The sequence below is a fragment of the Conger conger genome, chromosome 17 (assembly GCF_963514075.1).
Source record: "Conger conger chromosome 17, fConCon1.1, whole genome shotgun sequence".
NCBI lineage: Eukaryota > Metazoa > Chordata > Actinopteri > Anguilliformes > Congridae > Conger > Conger conger.
Window position 1 is genome coordinate 17875726 of NC_083776.1, and position 26068 is coordinate 17901793.

The window sequence follows — 26068 nt, forward strand, 5'->3', positions numbered from 1 at the left end:
CCAGAGATTTAAAATAAAAACAAAAAGTAAACATGTTGCCCCCCCCAATTTAATTGGGTGGTGACAAGTACTTGACGCCCAAGGTTGGTAGTAAAGTTAACCCTGCTGTGTAAAACTGAGCTGGTCATCAGCTGGTCAAGCAGCATGGCCAAGCTGGTCATAAAGCAGATCTAGCTTATTATGTAGTATGATCTGGTCAACCAGCTAGAGCTGGTAACTGATCAACCAGCTGTTTCAAAACATAGCTTAAGCTTGTCATGTCAAGCTGGGAGCTGGTCTGAACTGGTCAGCCAGCTAAACCATGTCAAGCTTGGAGCTGGTCTGAACTGGTCAACCAGCTAAATCATGTTGAGCTGGGAGCTAGTATGAACTGGTTTGGAGTGTTTTTTTTTCCAGCAGGGTACTGACTAATTCTGTCATCTGTCTTCCAGGGTGGCAGGGGACAATAGCTATCCATTAAAGGCATGGTTCAAGACACCATCCCCGACCTGGGTCAAATATGTAATTGTATTGGATCCAAATACATTTCTGTGTTCAATTGATCTTACCTGGTGCAACTGAACCAAGGGTTTTGCTCTTTTTCATAGGTTCCAATACACCAGACAAGCTCAGTAAAGCATAGAAATGTATTTGAATCCAAAACAATTACGTATTTGATCCACGTCTGCACCATATATCATTCCTCCAACAGTGTGTGAATAAAATAAAAAAACACATAGCAGTGTGTATGTGGTAATTTTTCTGCCACGATGTGAAGTTCCGGCCAATGAGTTTTGAGGCATTTGGTTGGAGCCAAAGCACCTTTCTGTCTCCATACTGTCTTCTTTGCATCACTTTCGTACAGGTTAGTACTCGTCTCATCTGTTAATAAGACCTTGTTCCAGAACTCTTAGAACTAGAGGTTTAGCAACCTCTAACATGGCCATTCTGCTCTTGAGGCTTGCCATCAGTGGTTTGTATCTTGCATGTGTGTCTGTGTGTGTGAGGGAGAGAGAGAGAGAGAGAGAGAGAGGCAGAGACAGATGGAGGAGGAAAGAAAGCACTCATGCAGAAATGTTTATACATGTGGCATGTGACATCCATATAGTTTTTATATTTAGTTACATAGCGACATCTACATCTAAAGGCCATAATTATAATCATTTCACAGCAAGGCATTCATTTTTTATAAATTCAGTACAAGCCCAGCTGCAATACTAGATGGTTTACTTTTGGAAATGTTTCAGAAAACACCCATACCCACACAGGTATCATAGAGGGCCTGACATGTTTTCTCTTCAGACCTTGAGTGTCTTTTCCCGCACAGAAATATGAATATTAAGGAAATCATGTCGCTGGAATATCATGCTACTGTTTCATTCCACTATAGCTACCCCCTCCAGCTGCCAAGAACCATTTTGTTTTGTTGTGTATGTACACAAAACATTTTGTAATGACAAAGCAACAATGTTTCAGAATGCCTGTAGAGAACAGGTGAGAAATCAGGGTCTCTGTCCCTCATCGGTGGGAACAAAAAACACAGTGAAAGAAATTTGAGCGGTGTCTACACCATCAAACATCTGGTAAATGTTCACTTCGATCACATTTCTTCCCTATTCTAACATTTGGTCTGAACAACAGCTGAACTTCTTGACCATGTCTGCATGCATTTAGTCGTTGCCACATGATTGGCTGATTAAATATTTAACAAGTTGGTGTACAGTTCTACCTAATAAATTGCTCACTGAGTGTATAATTCATCCCAAACAGAGGCGTTGGCTCACACAGGTAACATTACCAAGGGGATCTGTGTAGATGCATAGTAGGCATGTTAATTGTGATGTTGTGGGATAGTGAGACAGGGCGGATCTGCAGACATACTTTCCACGAATGGTCAAATTGGCGAAGAAAGCTCTTTAGCTTTGAGTTCATTGCGTCACTGCAGGAAACATCTTGGCCATTGTTCAGTTATTACCGCACGTATTAATTAAGGATTTTATTCCCTTTTCACCCTCTGAAAAGCTATAGCTGTTTTGTATTGTTTGATCAATCTGTAATTGTATGGAGCTGCTTAGAAATGTCATCTCATGCGAACTGTCGCTCCACCTGAAACTCGAGAAAGGTTACGAGATCAAATTCGGCTGCAATGAAAACGACTATAAATTTTGTTTTTCCTTGTAGCATTTTCTGGGTAGAGCAAGAGCTGAGGTTTATGTTACGACTCAGTCACGCATCAGTCGAGCAAACATGGAAACCGAGACTGAACAAGAGAGAGCGAGGAAATAACAATGTTCCCTCCTGTATTAGCTGCTAATAAAACAGAGAGCAGTGCTTCATTTTAAATGTCACGGTCGAGGGGATGTGTGTTTTTCTTCATGACGTTATTTCTGCGGATCTTCTGGGCGTGACGCAACAGCATCCTTCAGGAGTGAGCTCATACAGGCACTGGAGCGGGACATTGATAAAATATGTATTTCACAGATAATAAAACTTGGGGAAAATCACTCCCTCATTCTGCTCAGTACCCACATCACGTCTCTCTGTGCTTGACAGCCCCTTTATCCAGCCCGTATGGAAGTGTATCTTATTGAAATAAATTATATGGTCAAGACACTGCAAGACATATTTGGAAAATATATGGGACGGCACACAAATCATTTCTGTGAAATATGTTCCAAAAATTCCACATATCTGCAAGAAATTGTTGAATAGGATATTTGGTAAGGCTCATAATAGGTCTGTCATCCATTGCACACAACCCTCTCTGTTCTTCTAACAACTCAATTCATCCCCTTTCCAAAATCAAATTAATAATAGACAGTGACATGTGTAACTGAATTATATTCAGTGGGAATATATGGCAGTGAAAGAATGAAACCCACAGCATGTTTTGCAACCCGACCCTGACTTTGACTGGTTCAGTAACTCTCCTAACATCTGCAGGCTGCAGGTGATGAATGTGAGATGATTTAAACCTGTAGAGTCGGATCACTTACACTGCACCCGGGGTTCCCCTGTGCTGACATAACTAACCCTTTCTGTTCAACGATAGGCACAGCATACATAAATCCACACATTAATCAAGAGTTTGTCACCTTTGTGGGGGAAACTCTCAAAGGTTCTGGATGTCCCACTTAGCCATTACATAAATGATTTTGGAGGACATCTTGAAGAATTATAATACATAGTGTATATATGTGTCTGTTATCTAACAGTACAGGTATTTAGCAGATATTTTCTTGTCAGGTTACATCAGACAAACTGCTCATCACACCTGGTAACACAGTTGCTTGACAAAGAGCATAAGGCTATGGACAATCGATCAGTGGAGAAACGCGATATGGTCACCATATTCTTTACAACATGCATGTGTCATGCCAAACAAAAGAGTTACCTACATATCCTCTTATCTCTAGACACAAGTTCTTGATTCCAAGAGTGAATGGTTTTTAGATATTCCAACATGGTGTTGTGTTTGTTTTTGCAGTACGGTGTGACTCATTTTTTAAAAACGGATTGGCCAGTATTCACAATTACATCAGACCCATGATAACACAAGTCTTTGCTGAAAAGAGGGGAGCTTTCCAAGATTACCCCATCCACAGAGCACAATTAGCCATCCATTGAGCCTCACAAAACTAATATTATCTATGTGTCATGGCCTACTCCAGATCAGATCACCAGATCTGAACCTGATCAAGAATTTCAAAGGATATACTGGACCGACAGTTGAGACTGTCACTTTGATTCTTTCTTTAACTTTATTAATCCCCCGAGAGGGAAACTTCAGTAGCCTCTGCACGCCAAAGGTCAAAACAGGTCAAACATCAAAACAGGTGAGAGCATACTAAAAAAACATAAATAAATAAATATTTCCAGACATCAGTAACCCAGTAGCCCAATACAACAGAGAACAACACTCTTGAAAGTCTACATCTATAAGAAAGTAATTAAAACACTTGACAGCTGCAGGCACGTTTTCTACCTAGTTTGAGTTTACTGGCCTTGTGCGATGGTCCACCTGCAGATCTCCAGTCACTAGTACACTCTATACCACAGCGCAGTTCTGACCACGTGTAGCGGCTCAGCACTCTGTAATGCTTCCACATCTAAATACAACTGACCAATTCATTACAGCTAAACGTGGCTATGTTTGAATGCGTCTATGATGAATGCTAATGCTTATCTTTCAGTATATCCCCTTAGGCCCATAACTGCACCATTATTCTTCTTTATTTTCATATAAAAGCTGTTGTGTTGTCTTATTTTATAACAGTTTGACTTTGATAAGCAGAAAAAAGGGGGTATTTCAGCAGCGCCGCCTCAGTAAATGCTGCTCGACGCGCACATTTGAAGAGCGTTGGGAAACGATTAGCGGTATAAGCTCGTGTTAGTGGAGGGCTGTGACAGACAAGCTCTGGCTTCCTTCACGTTAACGAGAGGATTATTCTCCGGCGTTTCGTGTGGAGGTTATGCTTTATCTTCTCTTGGAAAATCCCTGTGTTCCATCTATATGTCTTTATGGGTGATTGTAGACATACTCCTGGCGACCACGAGGCCTCCCTGTGCATGAAGCCAGACCCGGGGCAGCAGATGAAGGCCTTTTCTCGGCTCCTCCAGCTATGGATGAGCCCCTGACAGAACCAGCGACAGCACTGACATGGAGCCTGAAACAGAGGTCCAAAGTCTGTTTTAAGCACCCCAACAGCTCTCCCCGTCCTCTCTGTCATCAGGCTCTACAGCACTGCGAAAGCCGCCTCACGTATTGCCGGTTTCAGGGAACACACAGTACCAGAAACTTTGCATTTGCAGGGTATCGGGTGTCAGGGACGCGGTTCCGTGAGGCGTTTGCGTGCCTGTGCAGCGCCTGCGGTTGCGAAAGTGCGTGGGACGACCTGATCCCCGCTGCCTGATTTTGGCAGCGGAGCGGTGCCAGGGAGTGGTCCTCATTAACCTCCCGCTCCGGGCAAAGAACCTGAACCCCGTCTCCGTCCGTAACGACAGGCACGCGTTGGAGCCCACGGCAGCGGAAGCCCAACGCGTTGGGTTACCGCTCATTATCGAAGGGAAGCTCAGGGCCAGGGCATGCGAGTTAGCTATCTGGTGTGTGGGTAGAGCAGCATGAGTCACTCACAGCCAGGCCCAAGGACGAGACCAGGGTGTTCGTTCCTGAGGGAGGGTGTGCTCTCACTGTCATCCTCCACTGACATAACACCTGAGGGTCCAGCTCAGCTATACACGCCATAACATTATTTATAGCGTTACACCCATTCTATTTCCCAGAGTGACATATTACTTATTCCGTTGCTGCCATCCTAGACTATTGTTCTCTGCGTGCCTTCTGAGTTCCTTATACATTTAAATACAGACAAAACACACACACACCCAAAAGAGTATAACCTCAATCAAATATCTCAAATATCAACAATAGCAAGAAATACTGCCCCAATTAGTACATTTGAGGGGTTTAAAGTTACTGAGGTCTGTATCATACTGTATGAAGGTCATACAGTATGATATTAAATCACGGTCAATTACTTTGCTATGTGGAAAAGAACACACGTCATTGGGTGCTGGAAAGGATGGCCTTCCCAACCCAGAATGCTCTCTAGTTTCAGTGAATCGGAATACGACACAAACATACAGCACCATGAGAATGTCAGCCATCTTATGCTTACCTTAGTTGACCAAGGTACCAGCTGTTTCAAAACCTAGCTTGAGCAGTTTTTTTCATTAGGAAAATATCTGATAAATGCTTATTTCTGTCCAGGTCTGTTGACTTTGAAGGCCGTAACATGGCTAATGTCAGCATCATAAGCCAGAGGACTTCTGCCCTGATTGATTGCGGAGCAGAGCACTGAGAGGTGGATGCTGGCTGCATACGTTCAGGAGTGCATCCTGTTCCACACTCCTCCAAATTATCAGGGCCCACTGCATCGAAAAGACCTCCCATTAAACCCAGGTCCTGACTCACTGTGGTCATTAAAGATCCCATGGCACTAAATTCTCTACCTGGCTCCATCAACCTGTTACATAATCGTCCGCTGATTTAACTGCCTAAAAATCTGCACTTCAGCTGATGCGTGGTGAACATTCTGGTGCCAAATGGTTGCCATTGCATAACCCAGGTGGGTGCTAGACACTGTAGTACTTGTGTGTAGGAAAAACACAATATAAATGCAACTACTGCAACTATATCTCACATCCCTTTGCTGTTAACACACTTTCACTGGCTTTGCGTGAGCCAAATGGGAAAGCCATCATCTGTAGTATGCTATCTATTGCCCTCATGTTTGTTTGACTTATCAGCTAAGCACTAGTTTAAATGTTTCTGTTTTGCATTCTTTTCTAACTTAATACATTTTTGTCATTATAAATTATATTATCAGCATAACTATTTGAGTGAAAAGTTCAAACTGTGAAACTGTGTACCCAAATTTTGTACGTCCCCCAGCTTTAATGGCAATATGTACTCAAGCTGTCTTGAACTCCAAAATCTGTGTAAAACCTGATGATCCATCCGAGCATTATTTGACAATATTCCAAAGAGCATCTTGCAATATTACTGAATGCTTGGCTTTTGTCAGTCTTCAAGTGCCCCCATGCATAGCTTTGAAGTAACTTTCATTTGTTTTACAAGTCCTAATACTTTCTGTTTATTTCCACGATTACATGAAAAATAACTCTCAGATTATCAATGTGGTCTCAGACATTTGGACCCCACTGTAGGTCCAGGCATCAGCTATGGGTCCATAGTGATTCTTTACACAGAGCCCTGAGCCTGGTTTGGTCCCTAAAAGCGGTTCCACCTTGGGAACTTTAGACATAGCCTACACACCCACACAACTTGGCCACAAAGGACTGCAGTTTTTTTCTTCTTCTTCTTCTTCTCCCCTGCAGCGTGTAGCCGGAGCACGTGCCGTACGGAAAAAGCATTCCTGGGAGCAGGATGGTAGCGGCTGATTTTCATCTGGGCTCACATACCTGCCGGTTGGGCCGTTTGCACGTATTTAGAGAAGATTATCGCTGTCCGGGCACATTAAACCGCCCCACCTCTCAGCCCTCCCCCGAGGAGCCAGGCCAGACGAGGGAGGGCTGGGTCCCGCTCCTCAGAAATGCTCAGCTCGTTGAAAGAATGTTGGCGGGTGATCCCGGCTGGATCTTTTATGACGGGTTTGAAAAGGGTCTACGGCACTCATTACCGCGGCCCCAGAGTATTATCCACGCCCCCGAGCGTTCCACGCCCATCGCAGCTTGTTTGGAAAACGCTGTCTCTTCAGCTAAAAGTCCTGATGCTGTAATCTCCCGCTGGGGTCACGCCCCTACCCCCTGCCCCCTAAACCTCCCCTGTGTCATTCGACACACACAGCAGAAGAGGTCAGGGAGAGCTTCTGACTGTGACCTTTGAACAGAGGCACAGGGAAATGCATCAAAGACAGATCAAAATGGCCGTCTGATGCGTTTAGGGTTCCTAAAGGAGAGCAGAGGCTGGTGTTGTGTGTGAGTAAGGCTCGTGTAGGGACTGAGTTGTGTGTGAGTAAGGCTGAGTTGTTTGTGAGTAAGGTTGGTGTAGGGACTGAGTTGTTTATGAGTAAGCTCTAGGGCCACCCTCATGCTGATCCCATTGTCCCAGTGGGTTTATCCAGGGATTTTCTGGTCAATAACCCTCGATTGCTGCAAGGCACACGAATGTGCAGGCTGGGCCGGAGCATTGTTGTGGTCAGAACCTGCCGGATTAGCACAGATCACTCTGAGCTGCAATGCAATGGTGCTCCCCCCTCCTTCCCCCTAAAGAATCTGTATGCTTTGAACCCAGATGGGACTGCACCGTATGACAAACACTTTCAGAGCGTGCTGGTTTTTGAGTGAAGGAGGGGTGACCCTCCACGTTCTTCGCAGGTACACGTGACTCCCTGGTTAATGGAAGGGAGAGACTCAGAGCAGCAGATCTACCTTTAAACACCCAGTGGATAATTTGATCCTCACTCCTTAGTTCGAGGCCGTTTAAGCATTAAATGACGTAATGAGGAACACTTGAAATAAGGTTTTTCTACTTGATGCAGTGGCCCTTGTGTGTGAAAACAGAGAGAAGAACAGCAGCATATTGAGTTTCTGCCGCTTGCCGTGTCATGGGTCTGTAGACAGGAATCGAGCTGACCTACATTACCCACGATGCCCTGGCCCACTCCAGAGAGAAGGTCAGGGACAAATCTTGAGCTCTGGGCTGCCATATGAAGAAAGAGCTTGCTGCAGTATATTTGAAGGGCGCTGTTTTATGCTTTAAGTCTGAAGCATGTATTATTAATTACTTAAAGTATAATTAAAGCATTTATATATTTATATGAAGTGTACCCTTTTAAACTGTAGAATATGTGTAGTATAGGTGTACATATACTAGTATGCTGTATTGGCGCACACAGCAATTTTTGACATAATTTGACCTAAGAAGATAAATAATTTGAATAAACATGAAAAGTGCATCATTAAGAAAAAATCATAGCTTGTAAAAATTATGGGATTACAATTGTCTTTGAAATGAAAACCAGCATACACAGGGGACCCCAGCTCCCGCAAACACAGGGGACCCCAGCTCCCGCACACACAGGGGACCCCAGCTCCCGCATACACAGCGGACCCCAGCTCCCGCACACACAGCGGACCCCAGCTCCCGCACACACAGGGGACCCCAGCTCCCGCACACACAGGGGACCCCAGCTCCAAGGTTTTGAAATACTGCTATAGGGGTTCCTTTGTTATGCCATGACTATATATACATTTGGGAAATATTTTAAAATATAAAATCATTTTAGAAAATACAATCCTTTGAAACTTAAGATGGGGCTCCCGTGGATGACTTTCAGCTTAGTGGGGGTACCTGGGTCAGAAACCTCATCTGAAGATTTGTTTCTCAAGGTAGAACCCCCACCCCTACATATCCACCGGCTCCATCATTTTTCCATTGTCGTCCCCCATTACTCTATCACCATAGCGATATAGGCGAATCAACACGCTGTGGCCTGCCACTTTAGATTTAATTTTATTTAATGCAGTTCACCTGCAACATGTCCCATGTTTCAATGGACGCTATTTAAATAGAAGATGTTTGTGCATCTGAGCACACAAGCTGCAGCCTGTATGTTTCAAATTACACACAAATCATATTTCATGTCCTTTATTGCGACTATGGCGAGGACCGCTTTAGTTAACCGCAAGCAATTTTCTAAAAATACACTGATGCACGGCAGACAAGGGGTGACCCTCCACGTTCTTCGCAGGTACACGTGACTCCCTGGTTAATGGAAGGGAGAGACTCAGAGCAGCAGATCTACCTTTAAACACCCAGTGGATAATTTGATCCTCACTCCTTAGTTCGAGGCCGTTTAAGCATAAAATGACGTAATGAGGAACACTTGAAATAAGGTTTTTCTACTTGATGCAGTGGCCCTTGTGTGTGAAAACAGAGAGAAGAACAGCAGCATATTGAGTTTCTGCCGCTTGCCGTGTCATGGGTCTGTAGACAGGAATCGAGCTGACCTACATTACCCACGATGCCCCGGCCCACTCCAGAGAGAAGGTCAGGGACAAATCTTGAGCTCTGGGCTGCCATATGAAGAAAGAGCTTGCTGCAGTATATTTGAAGGGCGCTGTTTTATGCTTTAAGTCTGAAGCATGTATTATTAATTACTTAAAGTATAATTAAAGCATTTATATATTTATATGAAGTGTACCCTTTTAAACTGTAGAATATGTGTAGTATAGGTGTACATATACTAGTATGCTGTATTGGCGCACACAGCAATTTTTGACATAATTTGGCCTAAGAAGATAAATAATTTGAATAAACATGAAAAGTGCATCATTAAGAAAAAATCATAGCTTGTAAAAATTATGGGATTACAATTGTCTTTGAAATGAAAACCAGCATACACAGGGGACCCCAGCTCCCGCACACACAGGGGACCCCAGCTCCCGCAAACACAGGGGACCCCAGCTCCCGCACACACAGCGGACCCCAGCTCCCGCACACACAGGGGACCCCAGCTCCCGCATACACAGCGGACCCCAGCTCCCGCACACACAGGGGACCCCAGCTCCAAGGTTTTGAAATACTGCTATAGGGGTTCCTTTGTTATGCCATGACTATATATACATTTGGGAAATATTTTAAAATATAAAATCATTTTAGAAAATACAATCCTTTGAAACTTAAGATGGGGCTCCCGTGGATGACTTTCAGCTTAGTGGGGGTACCTGGGTCAGAAACCTCATCTGAAGATTTGTTTCTCAAGGTAGAACCCCCACCCCTACATATCCACCGGCTCCATCATTTTTCCATTGTCGTCCCCCATTACTCTATCACCATAGCGATATAGGCGAATCAACACGCTGTGGCCTGCCACTTTAGATTTAATTTTATTTAATGCAGTTCACCTGCAACATGTCCCATGTTTCAATGGACGCTATTTAAATAGAAGATGTTTGTGCATCTGAGCACACAAGCTGCAGCCTGTATGTTTCAAATTACACACAAATCATATTTCATGTCCTTTATTGCGACTATGGCGAGGACCGCTTTAGTTAACCGCAAGCAATTTTCTAAAAATACACTGATGCACGGCAGACAAGCAGAGTGCTGCTACACGCCCATCGCATGTATTTCACTGATTTAGTATGGATCGAAAACAGGCTGCCAAGGGTTCATAGTTTCTTTGTGCACTTATAAATCACATATGCTTAAAAGTTACCATATTAGACTTAGTATATATCTGGATATCTGGTACATTAACAGCATATTTCTTAAGTGGCTGTTTAATTGGCTCAGTTGAATGTTTTTCACAAACATAATTTTCACAAAAGAACTTACGACAATATTAGTCATTCATTACATTAAATTACATTAGTACACAGTCTATTGGTATACATAGCACACAGCCCCTCCCAGAGCCCCTATCACCCCAGCCAAACATGACAATCTCCACCCTCTGTCCCTCCCTCCCTCCCTCCCTCCATCTCTTGCTCCTCTCTTCCCTCTCTCCATCCCTTTCCCCTGTTCTCCCTCTCTCCATCCCTCCCACTCTCCCTCCCTCTCTCCTGTCCTCCCTCTGTCCCTCCCTCTCTCCAGAGGCATCTCTCTTTGGGCCCTCTTCTTTCAGTATTTCACACCTCTTTAACGCTAGAGCAGCTCTGCCTGGTTGCCTTGGTGTTGTGAGGAGGCCAGCTCTAGAGAGTAAGGCCTAGTCCTGACTCGCTCCAGGTCCCAGGACTTTCTGGCAGGGAGAGGACCCTCCGTGGTGCGGTCTCGTTTCTGCTGTGAAATACAGCTATGCCAGCTTGACCAGCGATTAGCGACAACAGGCAATAACCACTATTTTCAATGACCTTACAGCTTCTTAGGAGATCAGCATCATGGCGAAAAATAAACACCTCTCAGACAGTTTATTCCGGCGTCCAATGGCAAACCGTTAAAAGTTATGTTTAGCCGTCACATCATTCTGATTGGTTGGTAAGGAGTACGTTATTGTGGAACGCTCTTTGTAAATATGGTCAGTTGCAGTTGAATAAGACAAAATTTAAAAGGCTGATTTATCACAATTAGGTTCAGGAATTATACAAAGAATTTAAAGTACACAGTAAAAAAAAAAAAAGAAATGCATTATTCATCACACAAAGCATAACCCAATGCCTATAATGTACAGCATAACAGTTGTAATGAGTTGGTAGTAATAACGGCACAAAATTTGTAAAACAGCTACAAATTTTGAGTTAAGATGTGATGAACAGATCTTTTCTGTAGTTCTTTTCTGAACATAAAATACCTCAGGTTTCAGCCTCGAAAATGCCAAAATATAGGATGGCGTTCCCAGTCACGTTACACGCCCCCTTTAAGAAACACTTAAGAAAACCACAAAGTAGAGCTCCTCTAATTACTGTGAAATCCTTTTCATAATCGTTCATATGAAATCACCTGATCTTTCAGTGTTTTTGAAAGTCCAGATACGGTGTGTCCGGGCAGCTCGGTGGAGCCAGTTCCAGGTGAATAACAGTATGAAAAATGTTAACACACTGGAAGCATGAAGCTCAAATCGAACATGATGTCACCTCCGGTGTTATGGCATGTCAGTCTGGTAAATTGAGACAGACCGGCTAAGTGTAGCGGCCACTTTTTTCCTTTGACGACATTCTGCAAGGAAGATACCCAGCCTTTGTTGGGGTAGTTTCTGTCAAACTAACAAAGTGAGTGAATCCGTTCTTCTTCTTTTTTTTTTTCTTTTTTTTGAGGTCAGCCAAAATCCAACTCTTACGAAACGGCGCTGCTGGCTGGCCCAGATGGACAGGCTCAGAGTGGGAGCCTGGAGCCAGAGAGAGGATCAGCCCCATCCACTCCCAGGACCACCTCCACCCCAGGACCACCTCCACCCCCATGAGCACCTCTACCCCAGGACCACCTCCACCCCCATGAGCACCTCCACCCCAGGACCACCTCCACCCCCATGAGCACCTCTACCCCAGGACCACCTCCACCCCCGTGAGCACCTCCACCCCCATGAGCACCTCTACCCCAGGACCACCTCCACCCCCATGAGCACCTCTACCCCAGGACCACCTCCACCCCCATGAGCACCTCCACCCCAGGACCACCTCCACCCCCATGAGCACCTCTACCCCAGGACCACCTCCACCCCCATGAGCACCTCTACCCCAGGACCACCTCCACCCCCATGACCACCTCCGCCCCCAGGACCACCTCCACCCCCATGAGCACCTCCACCCCAGGACCACCTCCACCCCCATGAACACCTCTACCCCAGGACCACCTCCGCCCCCATGAGCACCCCCACCCCAGGACCACCTCCGCCCCCAGGACCACCTCCACCCCCATGAACACCTCTACCCCAGGACCACCTCCACCCCCCTGAGCGGCCAGTGTCCCACACGCATGCACGCACACGCGCACACACCTACACAAACACACCCATATACACATAAACACACATATAAACACAAGTACGTACACTCGCATGCACGCACACACACAGGTGCCAGAGGCAGGGCTGAATGTGGTCGTTACTCAGTATGATGCAAGGGCTGAAACAGTGTTAATTATGCACGTTTCAAACCGCTCTTTCTTTCCTGCAGCATTCTCCAGGTTCTGTATTGCATCACTCGCACTAAACGAAGGAAAATCTGCTCACTATTTCACTTCCAGGGAAAGAGATTCTTTCATCCGTTTATTTATTTATATACTTACATTATTTAGTTTCCAAACAACATTGCATGTGTATGTCTTTGCAGGCATGTAAAATGCAGTTTCATGTATGTATACACGTTTAGCTGTGCATTTCCAGCACCCCCTACTATACACATTTAGCTGTGCATTTCCAGCACCCCCTACTATACACGTTTAGCTGTGCATTTCCACCACCCCCTACTATACACGTTTAGCTGTGCATTTCCACCACCCCCTACTATACACGTTTAGCTGTGCATTTTCAGCACCCCCTCTGTGGGGCCCCTCGCAGAGCTGGGATCACCTGAGGGGGGGCCTTGGGTGACACACCCCTCCCTCTATTCCGCCCTCCAGAAACGTTGTCGTGGACACGCCTCTTCCGAAAAGCGAATCCCGGCCACTTGCTGGGCCCAGCTGGGCGAGCGTAGCCCAGTCCACGGGAAAGGAAAGGTCAGGAGGTCACCCGCCATCTCCTGAGGCCCGGGGGCAGGCGGAAGTGTGGTGCGGGGGTCACCTGACACTCCCCCCTCCTGCCCCCGGAGCAGCTGGGATACCGGCACAGCAGGTCATGGTTAGGGAGCAAATCTAAAATTGTGAAGTAAAATGTCTTTGTCCCAAGACTTATGGAGCTCACTATCCATCTTAATGGATCTTCTAATGTTGACAGGCCCAGTGTGGGATTGTGTGGGAATGGTAGCCAGTGAACGATGGAATACTCAGAAATAGTGCACCAAATGGAGGGCAGGTCACTGCAGATCCCGCCTCCTTTCAGAAAGGCCCACAATGATTGGTGTTTTTTTTTTTTCACCATGCTGACAGATGGCTCTAGCCAACCGGTACAGACATCAGGCGATGCTGATTAGTTTTAGTGCTGCCCCAGTCTTCATGATCACAATCTTCACTGCTCAGTTATACGGCCACAGTGCTTCCCATTTACAGTTATAGTTCACAGAGTAAAACTCCTTACCTGCAACTGTAAATTAGTTTCTAATCAGGAAGTTTGGCCATGCGGTGTTTGGACTGAATTGTGGAAAACCAGAATGATGCTCCATCACGGCCTTGCCTACGTCAGCCCCCCCCCCCCCCCCCCCCCCCGGTGTTGTTGCGGTTCCAGACGAACAGGACGCAGTGTTCCCCGCGAAGGAGGGCACAGAATGCGCCGGGCTCCGTAATTATGGGGAGCGTTCAGAGGATTAGCTGGGGGTATGGGGGGGTGGGGGTTTGGGGGTAGCTGAGGGGCAGGTGGGGGTGGGTATCTGAGTTGTGCGGGCCAGCCACCTGGCTCTGTCCCTCAGGCCTAGTGGCCCCTATGCGTGTGCATACCACACGTTCTCACAGTCATCCTAACTGCCACTTCCTCTCCCGGCTATGGCAAATATGAAAAGGCCGCTTCCTGTTTAGAAAGACAACTCCCCCCCCACGTCTGTTTAGTGCTTTTTGGATCTTCCTTTAAAAATAATACATAAATAATCTCAAATGAGTTGGGAAGCGATTGCACCTGAAGCCAGCCTTGATGGATCAGAAAACAGTCCCCCCCCTCCCCCCACCTCCAGCATTTCAAAGATGGAAGTGGAAAGCGATCGCCTCCAAACCTGGCCTGGAAGGATTCTGACAGGGCCCAGATATGACAGTGCTGAACCACCCTTTTCCAGTTCCCTGTTGGGGGATTTAAGGTCCTGGAAGCTGACCCACCCAACGGCTGGGTGATTAGCACATTTCGCAGCACGCACATGATAGCACCGGAGCTGGGGCCTCGAGCCCGAGCCAGTTTGGCTGGGCTGAGCACCGTTTGCACCTGGCCTCCCATTGCCTGGCAGCAGATCCCAGCACCCGGGTGACACACAGGAGGCCCACCTCCCTGGGGGGGGGGGGGGGGGCAGTTTGAGAGCGGAGCTCCACTTTCCATCAGAGTGGAAATGCGGGCGATGAGCAGCGCGTGTAGCTTCCTTCGCCAGGGTCACATGGGGCTGTGGGGCAGCAGGGGAGGCTGGGGGGTGTTTGGCAGTTTTAGATTTTGATGATCACATGACCACATGGCTAGCCTCCTCCAAGTGCACTAGATGCTTGAGCTGAAATAGGATCCGTTCATTATTACCTGTGCCGATTTTCATTATTACAAGCAATGTTCATTATTACATGAACAGATGTTCATTAGTACATGTGCAGATGAAATTATTTGTGCGGGGAGGATATTGCAATGTTTGCATTACATTCAAATCTTTTACTGAAAGGCTAAGTTTAGCCTTGCACAGCTGTACTGATTTGGCACAGTACACGGTAAGCACTGAAGTTGTGCACGCACATGCAGGAAGAAGACAGCTCATCCACCTCCCTTTGGGCAGAAAGCTCCAGTACAGCTGACACTGAGGACTGCACTGTGTTCTGTTCTTCCATGTGGATCCTAATTGTTTGGGGCTTGTGGGTTTCCAGAGACAAACATAGTCCATTCATAGCACATGCCCTGCATCAGACAACACATTAAAACACACAACAGCAGGCCGACAAATAGATCATAAATACATTACAAACACACACACACACACACACACAAACACAGACACTGAGTTTCTCCTTCTCTCCTGTGTATATGTGGAGCTTCAGGAGTGCAGGGTGACAGAAGCAGCAGTTCGGCTTCAATGAGCAGACCCTACTGAAGAGTATACAACAGCTCAGACCCTACTGATGAGAGTACTACAGCTCAGACCCAACTGAAGAGTATACAACAGCTCAGACCCAACTGAAGAGTATACAACAGCTCAGACCCAACTGAAGAGTATACAACAGCTCAGACCGACTGAAGCGAGTACTACAGCTCAGACCCTACTGAAGAGAGTACTACAGCTCAGACCCTACTGAAGAGTATACAACAGCTCAGACCCAACTGAAGAGTATACAACAGCTCAGACCGACTGAAGCGAGTACTACAGCTCAGACCCTACTGAAGAGAGTACTACAGCTCAGACCCTACTGAAGAGAGTACTACAGCTCAGACCCTACTGAAGAGAGTACTACAGCTCAGACCCTACTGAAGAGAGTATACAACAGCTCAGACCCTACTGAAGAGAGTACTACAGCTCAGACCCTACTGAAGAGAGTACTACAGCTCAGACCCTACTGAAGAGAGTACTACAGATCAGGCCCTACTGAAGAGAGTACTACAGCTCAGACCCTACTGAAGAGTATACTACAAGCCTAATCTGAATTCAAGCTCAGCCCATGTCATCAGTAGGCATGAGCACAGCCCATGTCATTGTGGACGCTGAGAAGAGCATGGTGCTGAATGGTGGAGGCAGGATAAACGGCTTAAAAGGGTTAAAAACACAATCTAAAACGTTATGGTTAATTTGATAATGACAAGCTTATACGAGTCGATGATGTACTCTATCAGAGTCAGATCTACTCTCAGGGTTCATTTAAAAAGCATTTTGACTGAATACTGGCATGATTATAACGCTGTGGGGAGCTTATGTGCATTAGCTGGGACTATACCTAGGCCACGTGAGGCATAGCCACAATGTTGCAACAACACGAAGACCATGGCTGAATAGCTTCTCTGCTGGATACACCTGGCCTCATATGCGCCTCGAACCCAGAACATTTGTGCATAATTATAAACTTGAAGCCACGTTATGAGAATGTTGTGCACTCGGGTAGCCCCATAAGAGCACGTAGCCACAGGGCTTCATCAACACTCAGACATTGTTTCGCATTGCACAGTAGCCTGTATATCATACCCAGTTAGACCAGCTTGTGACCAGCTTGGCCATGCTGGGTGACCAGCTCATTTTTCAAGCAGGCGTAGCTGGATCTCACAGCACGGAGTCCACACACTTTGCACGGTCTGAAAAAGCCTTCCCATTGTTTCAGGACGGAGCCGCGTTCTGTGAGGTTGAGTTACGAGGGTGGGGGGGGGGGGGCAGACGAGCACTTAACACCTGCAGGCCAGGGGTGATTGATGAACACCTGTGGGTGTGTGATTGATGGGGGGCTTGTTTACTGTACCCTATCCCTGCATGGCTCTACGGTCTGCAGCAAAACCCAAACCCCCAGAGAGGCTGGGGTGGGGGCCGGGGGCGGGGGCGGGCGGTCGGTCAAGAACTCCATGAAGGCTGAACCCTGACCTCTTTTTGGTCAGCATACCGTTCAGCGGATGCTAGTGATGGATGGAACCCAGCGGGTGGTAGGCCCTTCTAAAATTCTCCGCCCACTCACGATCCGGCAACGTCCTGATACCCCCCACACTCCTGCAACACCTCGCCAAGACATCTCTGCCATGTCCGCTGGCGTCAGAGCACGGGCCAGACAATTACAACACAGCAGGGCGAACGCATTTCATAAAGAACTGTCCAGCTACAGCACTGAAACCCATGCAGTGTGATGGCATCTGTACTACACTGTTCATTGCAATCAGATGTACCTGTAAAAGTGCAGTGCCCTAGGGCGTATCCACATCAGTCCCAGCAGAACTGGAGGAGTCTGAAAGCTGGACCGTAGGCGCCAGAACGACCCAAATCTTACTGGTGCTGACCGCATGGTTGCGTGACCACGCTCCCATATACGCCATCACGGAGTGACGTCATTACGCTCTTTCATGACAACAGCTTGACAACATAGCAACAGTAACTAAACGGGGAAATCACCACAGTTTGTCACGTCTGTCAGTCTCTGGCCAGTTACATTATGTTGTTTTTGTGTTTATCTTATGAGTAGTAATATGCCTTATTTCAGGACTATTAGAAATAAGTTTGTGTTTTTGGAAGAAATTCTAGGTGGTGCTTTGGGCTATGATAGCGCCACTAACTTTTTCTACTGGTGCTATAGCAGCACCCATTCTGGCACAGTTGAGCTGGACTCACAGAATGGGGCCCAAAGGTTACTCGTCTGTGAGAAGTCTCCAGGGCATGCCAGAGTAAAACCCGGAACAGCTCATTTACTCCCGTCCATGTTCCAGATTTAGGCAGGTTCCAGGTTTTACTCAGGGCAGCCAACTCCATAATCCTGCTTTGTGAGAAGAGCCCCTGTACCACCCACTTTGCTGGTTTCTCCATCTTTAAAAACCTACTCAGGTGGTTCCCCCATCTTGGGGAGGGGGGTCAAACTGTTGTGCTCCTTGTTGCTTTTTAAATGTCATCAGTTGTGCTGACCAATAACAAACCGGAGCCGTGCGGCCCGGCTTGGGGAGGACACACGATCCGACCCGCACCCCGAGAACGCAGAGATCCCCCCTCAGCACTCCAGCGCCCTGCCCTCTGACCCCCCATGCCGGGATATTTATACAGACATGTACTTAACTCCGCTGGCAGGAGAAGACTATACCCGGTCCTGCCTGGAGGAGGGCCGCCCCAGCCTGGGGTGTTAATGAAGCCCCTGGGGCCTGGGGGGGGGGGGGGACTCTGCACCGTGGGGGGGCGGAGAGAGCCCCCGCTCGTATATCTACAGTAATAACCGTGTCATGTGACACGTGCAGGAGGGGTGGGGGGGGTGATAGATGTGGTCTGACTAAAAGAGCTCCTTCTAACGGTCTGCGTGCCAGTAGCAGGGCACTTCAGAAATGTTCAACCTCAAATATGTATTTGTGCAAAGGACTGCCAATCACACCAATACATCCCTCCTGTATGCACTGAACTAGCTGTGCATGTAACATGCACACACACACACATACACGTGCCCACCCTGCGCATGCACACACTGCACATACACACTCATCCTAGTCTAATACCGGGAATTGACATCAAGCGCAGCAGCCGTGCTAACAGCCATTCCATATTATTACAATGTTTTCATGTTTTTTTTTCTTATTTATAGAAGGGCGAGAAATAAAAACGTCCCAGGGGGAGAGAAATGCAAAGCAGGCACGCGTGTGAACCTTTGCAATAACATCCTGCGGCGAGTATTCCTGTATTTTTAGTCGGGCATCGGACCGGAGCCTGGAGGTGTTTCACAGGGATGGAGCGACGGCGCGACGGCCGGGAAGTCTGTGGGAGGTGTGAGTCAGTCGTCCCGGTCGCAGGATGGATACACACACACACACACACACACACACACACACATATGTACGTACAACACAAGCATCCGCCCCCTCAAATCTCAAACCGCAACAGCTTTCCCGTAAGCGCAGGTGATTTATGCGCGATGGAGCCAGATTAAAGAAATTCATCAGAGCTACCAAGGACCTAGTCAAGGCCACGGCTCAGTAATTCTGCATTTTGTATTGTATTCACAACATCCTGTTCACCATTCTCCTGATTTATCCCCACGGGCAGCATTTGGATTTGCTTTAAAAGCACACTGTGCAGGATTTTTAGCCTTGCTGCGGTCCTGTCTTTACAATCAAACAAGTCTCCTCCTCCACCAACACTCCCACTGACCTCAGTTTTTATGGTTTAGTTTATGTCCATTTTTATTTTTCTATTTATTGTCTAAAGACTGAGATTGCCAGTGCGTCGTAGATATGACTGAGCACGGATATTTTATAATATCTTCAAGGTAAATGTGCAATATTATGCCTTTGATGGTTAGGCCGTGGTGAACAACTCCCCCCTGACTGACAGGTCCTGCCTTGATATGATAGGAGGACTGGGTTTTTCCAGGAAATAGGACACCTGCTCCTGCAAAGACTTCTGTGTTTCGCAACCAGACAAAATATTGATTTTGAGATTTTCCTCCCTGGCAAACAAAGCGGATTCCACTTAGATTTGAGTGCTCTTACCCCCTCCACTCCCCCACCAACCCCACCCCATCTTGTAATCAGAACCGTGCTGGGTACAAATTGGCAATTTGGAGAGTCAGGACGATATTTGAGGAAGCAATGTTAATCTTATGGAAGGGAAGCCATGGCACGCATGCAGGAACAATGATCTGGTTGTGTTTCCTTATTGCCCGTAACGTCAGATGGAGAGATAGATCCCCGTTAAACTGCGACGTGTCGAAGACTGCTGGAACAAACTGGCTCCATTGTCTCGCTGCGGTGAACTTTTCATCCGTGGCTTTTACGTGATAGATAGGCGACCGTAGCAGCCGTATCTGCCACATTATCTACATCACTACCAGCATCAACAGAGCAGAGGTTCTGTGTAAACGAGGGAGTCGTGTGACCAGCCCTCCTGTCCATGAGAACCTTCTTTTTAAAAGAGAAACACTGACACCAAGTGGACATGTGGTGTTACAAGTACAAGAGCCTCTTGGTGTCACTGTTTCAATACAGACATGGCACTCAGTCAACACAAATAGCTCACCACAAAACAAATACAGATGTGTGATTTAATTTCCCTCAAGTCTGTACAGAAATAGGATCACAATGTGACTGACCTTTCAGCCCTTAAAATGAACTTGCCTCTCCCAGAAATGTAATTAAACCAGAGAAAATAAAATAGTCATTAAAATAGATAGGAAATGCTCACATGGTCATGTAGCTCTCTCTCCAATAATGTACTTTGCACTAGCAAAGTCTTGCTTCCATTACAGGTTTCAAGGCAACACAGTTTTGAGGTGGGTTTCAGTAGAATGGCACAACACATGTATGCCACGTTTATACAGTGGATAATCACTGGGACTGCATCAGTCTGATTTTAAAAATGAATGAAAATGCCAAATAAATATAAAACATTAGCCACTCAGAATTAACTAAATACACAGTCCCTGAATTACACACAGTACATAGCTTTACATAAAGACGTGCAAATACATCTTATTCCTCTTTAAATAATTGTGCTCTGGCTGAAAGGCACTTTCCTGTTCTTTAAAGCTGGTTTTGTGCTTCAGTACACTGCAAACAGAAAACCCTGGAAGGGAAACAGATTGAGAGTCACCATGGTGGACCAGTCAGCATTACACTGCTTTCCTTATTTTGGGAAAAAAGAGAAGAAGTATTTTTCACAGAATGTATTTTTCAGAGAAATGGCTACTATATTTAGTAATTTAGCACATAAAAAGAGTGGTCTATTTATGTATAGATCAGTCTGTAAGTATTTGGACAGTGGTACAATTTCCGTTCTATTGGCTCTGTACTCCAGCACATTTCATTTGAAATGAAATTAAATAATGAATATGAGGTTACAGTGCAGATTGCCGCCTTTATTTTGAGGGCATTTCCATCCATATCATGTGATCTGTGTAAGAAAGTGGCTTCACCGCTGTTTTTTTCAGGTGTATTCAATCGCTTCCTAAGTGCAGGTATAGGAAAGCTTTCAGTATCTAGTCTTGATTGTAAGCTCCCTCATCTGTGAAGCATGGTGGTGCTGGTGTTTTAGTTTTGGCATGTAGCTACTGTATCGCTTCCACAGGTGCTGGCTCATTTGTCTTCATTGATAATGTAACTGCTGATAGCAGCAGCAGCAGAATTAATTCTGAAATAACCAATACATAAAGTAGCAGCCATACTTAGCCCTGAGATAAAACTTGGTCAAAGTGCAATGGAAGTCCACCGAAGACCAAGACGTTAATGGCACTACAGATTTAAATAATTATGTGAGGGTGGAGGTGCCAGCAGGAAGGTCCAGGTTGGATGTGACTGGGGGCCGAGGGATGCTGGCCAGCCACTGAGCATGTAGCATTCCAGGGATGTTAACAAGAGCTTAACCTGTGTACAATAGCCTTCTAGGCCGACTCAATTATGATAATAAGCCATCTTGAGTGAAAACCATTTGAGATCAATCCTTGATAGGGATTCAAATGGAGGTAGACTTAAAGTACCAGAGCAAATCCCACGTTGGCATGCGGGGCAACACATGTTGGTCACAATCGCCGGGCACCCATTCAAAATCGATTCAAGAAGCAGTGGGCTCCAACGGTCTGATTATCAACCCAAACATGCCAGGCCCAAATGGGTGGAAGCTGACCGCACCCCATCCAGCAAGGTCTGGAGGAAGCACAGCAGCAGCGGCTCTGAGCAGTGGAAGGGGGCGTCATTCTGATGAAGGCATTCTGAGAACAGTCTCCATCGACAATCGTAGAGCCACCTAGTTGTGCTAGCTCTAGCGTTTAATATGGCTCTGAGCAGTGGAATGGGTCGTCATTCTGATCAAGGCATTCTGAGAACAGTCTCCCTCAACAAGCGTAGAGCTGGCATGAGGGGAAGTTTATTGGTATAGCACTTTTCAAGCATTCAGCACAAAATGCTTTACAGCAGTGAAAACCAATGCCATAAGAATTGACGCAATGCCATAAAATAAAACACAATATTTAAGCGATGCAATATAGCCTTGTCTAGACAGGAGGCGGGAAACACCATCTCATCTTGGTTCGGTACAAGGGTGTTGGTAATTCAGTCAGAAGGGGTGAAAACACTCTCAATAGAGCAATTACAGTCTGTTCAGAGCAAAAGTATTCTGACTAAAATGGAAACTGGAGACCGTTTCTCAACTTAGCTAGTAACTAATGGTAGCAAGGTAACCAGCTAGCTAACTTAGATTAGCCGATCAGCTAGACGTGATAGATCTAATAGTGGGCTAGTAACCCGTTTTAAGAATTCTGTAGCCAAGGGCTGACTGATTTTACCTTTCTGACACATATCCTTAAATGACATAACAGTTCCTTACCCCAGCTTTACCAAACTAGCTTGTTAGCTAGACTGACGCCATTTGGAAAATTATCCATCATACCTACAGAATGTTGGATGACTGATAATTTATCATTCCGTCATCAGCTAGGGTGAATTCAGGCAATTCGGGACACATTGTAAATTTAGTTTCTGAGTCTACTCTCACCACCAGTTTTAATAAGATACCAACAACACTGCACATTTTTACAATCATCATGTTGTTAGCTATTCATATATAGGCAAAATTGTGATTGTGCATATATAGCAAAATATTTTGCTCAATATTTTCGCTCAGCCGAAATCTGTTTGGTAATTTGGGACACGTCATTAGATAATTTGAGACACAGCATGAACACATAGACTCAAAGATACTTCACTTAACTTACAGATCATTATTCAAGCATTATACATTTCCAAATTGTTTCTACTGCTCCTTTACCATTTCATATTGAATATTTTGATAGGATATGGCCTATGAGAGCCAGTAGTCCCAAAAATGCAAATCATTCTTAAATTGTGGCATTCCTTGCAGTGGGCTAATTTGATTAAGAAAACATACACACACACATTAAAAATTAATTTCAGAAAATTGAGTAGAGCATCACATTTAAAATATATTAACTTAAAAATTATATTTTAAAATGAATAACTCACCCCCATCATTCTGCCTCTAATCCATCCTTCCAAAATATTAATTTATAGTGTTAGAAATCTGGGCTAGTATCATTTGAGGGTGAGTTGGAGTTTTCGGTTGTGAGCCAGGCTGGTGTTCCACCACTGCCATAGCTCTGATTCTGGTAAGAAAGCATGTTACACACAAGATTAGAGTGACAATCATGGATAAGAACTCACATTTCAGTCCTATTATTTTTCAGTACTTTTTTTGTGTCCCAAATTACCAGAAACCATGTGTTACAATTTACCATACACATCAAGGTAATTTGGGACAGTCTCAAAATTGTAATATTAAAAAAAAAAAACATTATATTCAACATATTCCTTTATTTTGTTGCATTAATACAGCATACTTCAACATACATCATAATAAGACATGCTGTGTCATGCATGGCATTTTTATAATTTTAACAAATAACAGGTCCAAATACTATTTCCCTATACTCGCCTTCTCCTTGCAGTGTGTACCCTGACTCCTGTCTACTTCCTGGGTGACCGTTGCCAAGCCCACTTCAATTTTATATTATTATAAATGTTATGTGCAAGGTCTATGAGGTGAAAATGCTGAATGACAATCATTAGTTAAGGAGAAAAACTCAAAATTGTTAAGGCATCCCAAATTACATGAATGAGCTCACATTCTGTTTTTACAGAAAGGGAAGGAAGTCAGTTTTTTCTAACAGAAACGTTAGAGGAAGCAACACAACAGGCTGAAGCCCTAGATATGGAACTGAAAAGGTCAGAATGTTCTCAGTGACCTAAAGATGATTTTCATAAATAAGCCTACTTTTAAAGATTGAAACAAGCATTGGTGCTTGTGTTGTTTGTAGTTTATGAAACAAAGCAGTATGGTTATGCTTCATAAAATCTGTTGTTAGCTCAAATATGCCTCAGACATTCTGTGTACATGGGTATAAGACGTCCCTCAATGCATGCTCAATAGGGTTAAGGTTTGGATTCACTTGGCCTTTTGTTGTGTTGGCAGGGTGTTTTGGGTCATTGTCTTGCTGCATGATGAAGTTCATCCCAATTAGTTTGGACATATTTCTCCATGAGTTGACAGACGGAATGTTTTTGTAGACTTCTGAATTCCTGAGACTGCCTACCATCATGAGTTACATTATCAGTAAAGATTTGTAAGCCCACTCCAGAAGCAGTCATGCAAGCCCAAGCCATGACACTTTCTCCACCGTGCTTCACAGATGAGCTTGTATGTTTTGGATCATGAGCAGGTCCCTTCTTTCTCCACACTTTGGCCTTTCCATCACTTTGGTGGAGGTTAATCTTGATCTCATCAGTCCATAAAACTTTGTTCCAGAACTTTTGTGGCTCATCTCTGTACTTCTAATCTCACCTTCCTATTCTTACTATTGATGAGTCGTTTGCATCATGTGGTATGGCCTCTATACTTGCTGGTCTCTAAGTCTTCTTCAGGTACCTTCACCCCTTCCCAGTGGTGATTGTTTGTCACTGACTAATGTTTTTCTTCACAGCTCTCACAATATTTCTGTCATCAACTGCCGTTGTTTTCCTTGGTCACAGTGCGCCGGCAGTTTCTTTCTTTTTCATTAGTTGTACAAGCTATCCCCAATGCTTGCGCAATGGCGCTGATCGATTTCCCCTCCTTTCTAAGCTGCAAAATAGCTTGTTTTTCTCCCAAAAAAAATTCCAGTAAACAAAAGCTGATCTCAGATCTGTCATCGCATGTACATCTTTTGACCTCAAACTAATTTGCCTTCAGTGGAAAGCAAAAACAAAGGAATTGACCTTGCTGTTCCAATACTTTTGGAGACTTTTGTATTTATGACAGAAATATGGCAAGAGGGGGTAAATAATCCCTTGTATAGTGAAAAGCATCTATTTCAGAAAAGTAAACGGCTTCTTCAAATCCTGGGATTGCAATTGGGACACAACACCGGCATTTACAGTGCTACCCCAGGAGTTTGAGGCTACCACTGTTGTCTAATCCGTGCTACCAGTTTACAGTGGAATAATGGGTTCCCATTTACTGAAATAGTCAGATAAAAACACATGCAAACAATTGATTTTGTAATTGTCAAATAAAATTGAATAGTGAAAAATTACTGCAAAACCATTTATGAAAGGATCCATGTGACAATTGATTTTAATGTCGGCATAAAGCTGATGAGCTGAAGGCCCAAAGTTCCGCCATGAAGAGGCCGGTTTTCAACAGCTCACAGCCACAGCTGCTGGTAAAGGAACACGAACCCCTAACGCAACTGAGAAAGGACATCGAGCTTAGCCATTTGGAAAATAAATGTAATGTTTAATTCAGGCACTTTGAGAGTGCGTGTAAAGAACACAAGGGGTAGCATTTTCAAAGAGGTCTGGTCTAACTTACAATCAACCTGTTATCCATCGGTTCTCTACCACTTTTAAACAATGGCCCTTTTCAGAAAATGAATACAGTATTCAGGATACATTTCACAAACTACTTATCTACTTCCCCTATACTGTACTGAATTTGAGTGTTTGTTACAACAACAAAAAAAAGTTTTGCACAACGGTTAGGAAACTCCAAAGGCTGAAGGTTTTGGGCAGATTCCCAGGTGGAGCACGGCCAATATTGGCTACCCTTGAACAAAGCGCTTTACCTGAATGGCCTCAGTCAGTAAAAGACAATAAAA

At 45.2% G+C, this 26068-nt stretch overlaps 1 long non-coding RNA gene across 2 annotated transcripts in view; it reads right to left on the reverse strand.

The window, feature by feature from the left end:
* LOC133117124 (uncharacterized) overlaps window positions 1-26068 on the reverse strand; it is a 102062-nt gene that overhangs the window by 75414 nt on the left and 580 nt on the right. The window contains exons 2-3 of one of the 2 annotated variants that reach the window (XR_009705929.1): window positions 23400-23539; window positions 20454-20988 (exon numbers count right to left, since the gene is read on the reverse strand). This is a non-coding gene — a long non-coding RNA (uncharacterized LOC133117124). Of the gene's footprint in view, window positions 1-20453; window positions 20989-23399; window positions 23540-26068 lie in introns of those variants that run through there. The other variant, XR_009705930.1, reaches the window with a different exon arrangement.